Genomic DNA, 8,648 nt, shown 5'->3' with positions numbered 1-8,648 from the left:
CCCCCGTTTCACATTTTTTCAAATAATTATAAAATACTTTTCGGAATCTTCTCAAATATGTGAATCAAACGTTACATGAACATAATAAGAAATATAAACCTGATTACACTGGAACCGTGGTTAAATCCTCTCGCACTTATAACCTTTCGCGCTAATATCCTTGCATAACTCTCATTTATATCCGCTTGTGATCCACCACCTCGCAGTACCATATGACAAACAAGCGAATCAGAGCGCAGCGCGGCCTTTTCTTCTCCTTCGCTGAGTAGCATCGGTGGGATGCCCTTCCGGCAGGATATAAAAGAATATTTACGTTCTAGGACGGCGGATATAACTGCGGTTCCAGTGTATTTAAACTTTTTTGTTCTTCTCAAAGAACTTATTATACAGCTAGGATATATATGGACTTATTACTTTTCAGATTATCAATTAAAAACAAGAAAACCCTCCGTGACATCACGCGCAGAATGACTCGCCTCTCCACACATGTCACGATTTTTCAAGCTTGACAAGACCCCCTCCCCCTACTCTAGGTATGTGATATCATTAGTGAACGCTCCCATTTCACTATTGAAGTTTACAGTTTCCGTTTAAGCTATCGCATGTGTCTTTTTATAACGAAAAAGGAAAGAAAAATAATGGACATATATCCTTACGCTTTTTGGCATTTGTTCGCTCTTTAAAGTCCTAGATAACCTCTACCAAACAGTATAATAGGCTATTTTTCAATATACACTAGAAAACTTGGAATTAAGAACGATTTCGGGAATGGCTTGCAGTGGCCTTCATCGTGAATTCAAACAATACAAACGTAAGCAGTCAGGGCTGCCTGAACACAGTAATACAACTATTTGTACTACAACTATTCGTTAAGACTATTTTGTTCGCAATTTTACATAAAATGCATGTAGATCACTTGGTCAATTCCAAAATTCTCGAACATTCATTTTGTTTATTTATTGTTCACAATGATAATATTTTTGAGAATATTTTTCAAAGACACCCAAAAAATATGCAATTTTTTTTTTATAATACAACTAAATTTACGGTTTACTATAATTATTTATAGTTATATAACTAAAAATACAGTTAACAAATCGCGATTGTTCGAGAATTGGACATTTACGCTAAAGCGTCACTTAACACGTGCAGCAACATGACTTGAGAGAAAAGACAGATTTCTGGAAATCGACACAAGATCCCGAAACATCTGTCACCAGAAGTATTAAACAGAAGTATTAACCAGAATAGTTTTAACCAAAAGAATCAACCAGAGTTAATTATCTAGAATTTGCTAGTCATAATAGCCATAATTTAGGATAAAACACACTAGAAATTTTTGAACTATCAGACGATAAGTGAATTTTTTAGACCAGGTAGTGATTGTGAAAAAGGCAAATAAACCTTTTCATTTAGAATAATTCGGACCGCAGGGGCCATAGAATAGTAGAGCACATGCATGTTAAAGTTACTAGAAAAGTAGAGAGTATACATGTTTAAAATGTGCTTGGACCTTCCCTCCTCATCTGTCTGCTTAAATGGCATCAATGTTTACCAGTTATCCTTTTTCTCAATCAGAAAGCCTTTTTTGAATCCACTTAATTTGTTCTCAAGGAACGAATGCAATTATTTTTATCATAAAATCTTAATTAAAGTTGTACTATTTTTATGATAGTGAGTTTGAATTTAGAAATAGATATGATCCGAGGCTAGATCGTTAAAGTAATAATTAAATTTTAGAAGTGAGGAGGTATCGAATATTGTATTGAAAGTTGTTGCCTTATAATAATAATTTAAATACTGGTTTCTAATGAGGAATGTTTAAAGCCTACCTATCTTAAAGGCTCGACAGCTTGGAGAGTCAGGTAGACGTAAATCTGTGAAATCATACCCATTGTGAGTAGGCAGGTAATAAATACTTTTACGCCGCTGTTACTCAACACTGAAGGCCTCCGCTGAAAAACGTGGTTTCAAATTTTAGCATTTAGCGAACGATGGTCCATCCTGTTTTCAGAATCATTTTTCAAGATATCTTTAGCCGCTTAACTATCCGCCGCTTTGTACAAAGACCGCTTCTCTAAATCTAACTACAAGAGGTAGGACGAGTTTCGCCAAGGGGCTTGAGACTTTCGAAGAAAATTGACCAACGTGAATTTCAAGAAAAATTTTGCAGATTGGCTATTCGGTGGGAAAATTTTCCCTCAAACAAAAACTGAACCTGGTAAAAATTTTTCAAAAGTATCAGAGAAAAATTTCAATCATTTCTTATTCTAACATCATGTCAGATATAGAATTCTTGGAGCGTTTTATTTAAGGCGAACATAAAATTGATCCACGGACAGATAAAGATAGCTCTGTGAAACAATTGACAAATATGGTTTTCCGACGATCAATAAATACTAGAAATTGTTTTACATAGCTGTAAAATTTATCTGGCGTCAATTTTTTCTGTGATTCTACATTTGTTTTTGAACGTATTGTTAAATTTTTACTTTTAAAAGTAAGTTTCGCGTTAAACATTTTATCTTTAATTTTAATTTGTTTACAACTTGCAAGTTCCTACCATTGATAATGATATAATTATTCTTAACTTAAAATTCACGAAGTATTTGGTTAAAGAAATATTTAATTTGCAATTTTCAACGTTTCCAGCATGAAATTGCCGAAAATAATTAAATTTTGAAAAATTTAAAGTTCATTGATTGATTCTTTAATTTAAAGCACTGAAAATAATGACGTAAATTTATATTTTTGGAATTGAATCTGAATCTTTGAACTCTAATGTGAATATTTGAAAATTAAACTTGTTTCTTACTACTTTAAATAGAAAAACCGGAAATTTCTTTCTTCGATTAAAATGGCCACCCCGATAAATGTACATACATACTTAAAAATCAGTAATTTTATAAAGTTTGATTTTGGAAAACATTTTCACGTTCATTTTGACATTATTAATCCAAAATGGCAAAAATACAACAAAAATATATTTTTTAATATGAAAATCCAACAGTAATGATCGATTCAAGCGGCCCTGATTGTGTATGGTTTGACGAGACCCGATATTGTACGAAGGAGATAAAGGGTACCCCCGAACCGGCTTCTATAGCGGGACTGCAGTGTAGTTCTATCAGAAAAGTTTTCAAAAGTGTCCATTTCAAATGATTCTCACTTTGCAAAATGTTGATCAGGGGCCGTTAAAAAAATACGTAACGTCCTTAGGGCTGGGGGGGGGGGGGGGGGGGGTCGTGTTAAACTTACACACACTTACTCAATTTTGAATGACCATTGAAAAATAATCGATTGGGAGACGTTTATTTAAAAATACTTATGTAACATATGGAAGTATTCATGCAAACAGAATTAGAAATTTCAGTTCAAAGTCAAAAAATAAATTTAAATCATGGAGAAACTTTTTGATTATTCTATATGACATTATTACATTTTGAACATTTTCAGTTCAAATTATTTGACTTAATTTGCTTTTCATTTTTAAATTGGACATTTTTAAGAGTATGAATGTAACATTGGAATATCTGGGGAAAATCTTTGAAATCGTGAAAAAAAACGATAAATAAAAAGGAGCCAAGCTTTTTTCTGTTTTTATTTTTGAGTATTTGGCACACTATATCGACAGGAATCAATCCACAAGTCTACTATCGGCGAGAAAACTGTAGGCATCTGCCTTTGAATCTTAACAACTCAGTAAAAAAAAAGCTAGCGCAACAAAAAAAACAGTCATATAAAAGCTGAAAATGTTCTACGAAAATGAACTTGAAGACGTTTAGGTGAAAAAATGTTGTGCTTAACAGACTGAAAAATGTAAAAAAAGTAAGGATTTTCGGGTACATTTAAGAACAGTCAAGTACAGAGCACTATTTCTTATACAAGGGGCGACGGGACAATTTTTTAAAAATTCATGACTATGAGGAAAACTATTGTGAGCCAGTTGTAGTTGAGAAATTAAAAAAATAATAAAAATTGTTGCTTAAAAGTACAAAAATGTGCAACTATATTATCTTCAGTTCTAATACTGATACTAAATCGATTCAAATTGCAAACTGTAATGGATAGGCTCTGTACTTATTTTCAATCACTCGGAAGGATGTGTTAGTCTTATTTTTGGTGAAAATCGCAATAGTTTTAGACATTTTTTTGTTGGAAAATAAGTGACAGAAAGCAGGGGGTCCTGTTTTTTTTACTGCTGACCGCTGGTCCCTTTATTTGACCCGTGGCCAGGTGCTATCCAAGCATTCAGAACCAGGGGACAAAGAATGGCACCAGCGGTCGGCAGTAAAACAAAAAAAAGGCCCCCCTGCTTTCTGTCACTTGTTTTCCAACAAAAAAAATGTCTAAAAATATCGCGATTTTCATAAAAAATAAGACTAACACATCCTTCCGGGTGATTGAAAATAAATACGGATCCTATCCATTACAGTTTGCAGTTTGAATCGCTTTAATACCTCTATTAGAACTGAAGATAATATAGTTGACTGTTCTTACATGTACCCGAAAAGGCCTACTGTTTTTACATTTTCCAGTCTGCTAAGCACAAAATTTTCTTTACATAAACGTCTTCAAGCTCATTTACGTAGAACACTTTCAGCTTTTATATGACTTTTTTTGGTTGCGCTAGCATTTTTTTTCACTGAGTTGTTAAGCTTCAAAGGCAGATGCCTATAATTTTCTCGCCGATAGTAGAGGTGGTTTCATCATGGAATTCTACGTAAATAATTTCACGTAGGAACTAGTGATTTTTTTATTTAAAGCATTGATTTAGAAAATCGAATGATAGGTGTGTACAACAAATTTATTGTCTCGTTAGAAATGCTTACACGGAGAAAAAGATATCTCACAATGATATCGCAAAACCTCTATATTGCAAGAAAGAGCAATATGATAACGTACAATCAGTTTCCGGAGCTTTGTACGATATTATAATGCTTCTAATATCACAGAAAAATGAAGTTAAATTTTGTTGCTGTCGTTTGCTACGGCGTCCTTAGCCGAAATGGGAAAAAGGCAGAGTATGAGTGAGTTTGAACTATAAACCGGGACATCAGATTTAAAACAATCACAGAAAAATGTAAAAATTTTCTGAAGGTAAGACCTGCAACGCTTAATGATTAAATATATATTTCGGCGAAAGTTTCACTGAGGTAAGGAAAATAATTCTGAACTCGTCGAATGCGTCGCGCTGCAGTGAGCAAATTTCGGTAAAACATGTAGAATCGACAACAGAAAACGCATAAAAAATTTGTTTTTACTGATGTATTTCCTCCAAAATAAATCACATTATTGTAGACGAATTAGAACTTATTTAATATCATTTAGGAAAAGCGCAAAATGTAACTGACAGATGGGAATCCCCATTTCTCTCAAGTTTAATGAAGTTAAACGACGTTGGTTAGCGCTGGCCACGTAATTATCGCTACACCCGGAATAAAAGTAGAGCGTTTATAAGATGAAAGATTATCCAGGTAAGGTTAAAAATCGGAAATTATCATCGATTCATGTACAGTTTATCTGGCAAGATTAATTTTTGTTCCGGTGAATCTTTCACCTGAATTCGATGTAAACTCTATCTTTAATTTTTCTGTGATCGCTTGTTGACTACTCGAACCCTCGCAAGATCACAAAAGAAGAAATGCAATGTAATAGCGTAATAAAATTAAGTTCTTACGTTATAGATTGCACAATTGTGCGGTATATAATCTAAAAACTTGCAATGCACGATATCATGATTTTGCGCTATTATAATGCGACAATTACGATATATGGCGCAGTAATTACGATATATATTGTAATTCATGCGATATAGTTTTCTCAGTGTAAAGATATTATATGTAATCTAAGATACTTAACTTTTTGGCAAAAACCCCTATAGTGGTTTTTGAATGTTGGAATTCTTTACATGTTATCAAATAGGAGAGCTGTTCGAAGAGCAATATATTTTGACCTAATGATACCTACTTCTGTCACGAAATACAAATCTGCTTAATTACAAGATAAGGTCTACTTTGCATATTAATAAATTTACTTTTAAAGCAAATAATTATAAAAAACACTAGTGCATTTTTTTTGTTTCTTCGAATTCATTGAAGCTCGCGCAACATTTTAATTAGTCCAGAGAAAAAAACTTGCAGCAATTTAGTTCTATGAATAAGAGGTAGAGAAATAATGAAATGCAACAAAAGACAGAAAAAACTTAAGTTAAATTTTGTTGCATGTAAATTTTTCGGCAGATAAAGATTACATGCTATTTGGCGAAAGTTTATCGTAAGGTGGAATAAAGCTGTCGCCTGCTATGTCCTTAGCAGCAGTGGGAAAACTGCAACGTATAAGCGAAATAGAGCTATAAATTAGGACCCCAGACTTAAAAGAACTTTTATCTTACCTTATTGTTATTTTAAAAATGATTAGACATTTCGTGGATAAATGTAAATGTACTTTTCGTGAATACAAATGCTGAACTTGACAGAACAAAATAATCGTCTCTATCTTTAAAGATTACGCCATGGCTTATGCAGTTCAATTATGCCAATATTGGCAACCTGTGCAAATATGCACAGGAATGTATACAAATTGTGTAACTTCTAATTTCAGACAAGAACAAGATTTATAACACATATATTTTTATAAATAACAGTTTAATTTTATTGAATTTTAAAGACTGAGTTATATTTCACAAAACATTTTTGAATAAATACATTTTTTAAAATACCATATAATATTTCAGCAACTTAATATATAGAGGTTAATTGCAGAATATAATAATGATAATATTTTAATTATTAAAAAAAAAAATTAGCTCAGAAAATTGTTCTTTTCGATTCAGACGTGGCAAAACGACGCTTAAAGTAAAAAAAAAGAAACATAACTACAATAGAGTCATGACAATTTATGTTTTTATAGGTTATATTATTATATGAATTCCCAGAAAAATACATACAAATTATTAAAAACTTATAAATAATTATTTTCAATCACTTTTCCAAGAAATTAGTCTTTTAATTAAATGTTTTGTAGAATATATAATATTTATATATAATATAATATAATTTTTCTTTGTCTGAAATCAAACGTTACACAATTTGTATATATTCTTGTGGATATTTTAATAATTATTTACTTAAATTAAAAGAATTTTTTTAAAAGTAATTTTGAATCGCGTGCTAAGTGCGGACAAACAGTGCGCAGTCCTAAGGCAAGCGCAGTAGCACAGGGTGCCAATATTGGCATCACTGGTGCAGTTCATGAGATTGTCAACGATCTTGAAAGATTTTGTCGTGATACTTTCTAATTACATCAGTGGGACTCCGATGCTGTTTTGAAGTCGAAAATTGAATGAACCTCTCTTTCTATCTCCACACATTAGAAAAAGAGGTCAGTTGGATTATCGACTTTCGATATTGTATCGGAGTCCCAATGCAGGTTAGGAACAAAACGAAAATAGGAATCGAACTAATATGAAAATTGAAATAGTTAGTTAAAACTAGAAATCCTATAGTTATAGTTGAGACACGTTTCCCCCTCCAATAGTCGCCGCTATACCGGAACTTTGATATTTGCGGGGGGCGCAAAAAGTTCGAACAGTTTTATTTTTTATGAATTCTTTTATTTATGAAAATTTTGAAGTATGTGTTTCAAAGTGAATATTATTTTCCCCTGACCTTAATAACTAACCTGCTCAATAATGAATAATTTTATTGTTTGAGTGTTATCTCTATTCTGTATTAAATCCTTATAATAATAAAATTGTGATTTTAAGATAGCGCCAACTCATGTCAATCAAAACTCATGAAAGTTTAACTAGTTCCGGGACAGCAGCGCCAATCAGATTTTGTGTAACCCGTTTCTCAACTTTCACTTAAGAATCTCTAGTTAAAACTAAAAGTAGTTAAAACTACTCGATTTTGTAAGATATTTAGTTATCGAATATTGCTCCCTCCCTCCCCAAAATTTGCAGCTCTAGTAAATATTTAAATTTATGAACATAATAGAATACTTAAATTTCCATCAATATTCTAAATATACAATGTTATCTAGAGTAAAAAATAAGGATTTTCTATTGAAATTTAATATTGTAGAGAAATGTTCATTTCGAAACTGAAAACTTCTGAGTTCAAAAAGTTATTATTCTTAATTTTCGAAAAATGAATAAGATAAACGTTGTCCTGATTTCTCTGTTCGAGATGTATCTTGTTAAATAATACAATTTGAAGCACGCAATAAAGTTGTCAAGTGTTATAGTTTTTGAGAAATCATCTAAAAGCTTTTGACAAGGTAGATAGAAGTAAATTTTGGGAAGTCCTGAAAGAGTATGGAGTCAATGGAAGGATCCTACAAGCTATAAAAGCAATATATACAGGTAGCAAAGCGAGTGTAAGAGTGAATGGGAAACTGAGTGACTGTTTCGATATTATTCAAGGAGTTAGAAAAGGATGCGTTATGTCTTCATGGTTATCTATATTATTTATGGACAAGTGTTTAAGAATGGCTCTCTTCGACGAAAAGGGTGTGAATCTCCAAACAGTAAGGGTACGTGAGTTAGCGCTCGCAGATGATAAGGTTGTTATGGCAGAGTCTATCGAAGACTTACAAAGAATGTTGAATAAACTAGATGCAAGCATGAAGAGCATGGGCCTCAA

The sequence above is a fragment of the Belonocnema kinseyi genome, chromosome 5, assembly GCF_010883055.1.
Source record: "Belonocnema kinseyi isolate 2016_QV_RU_SX_M_011 chromosome 5, B_treatae_v1, whole genome shotgun sequence".
NCBI lineage: Eukaryota > Metazoa > Arthropoda > Insecta > Hymenoptera > Cynipidae > Belonocnema > Belonocnema kinseyi.
Note: the sequence above shows the minus strand (reverse complement) of the source record.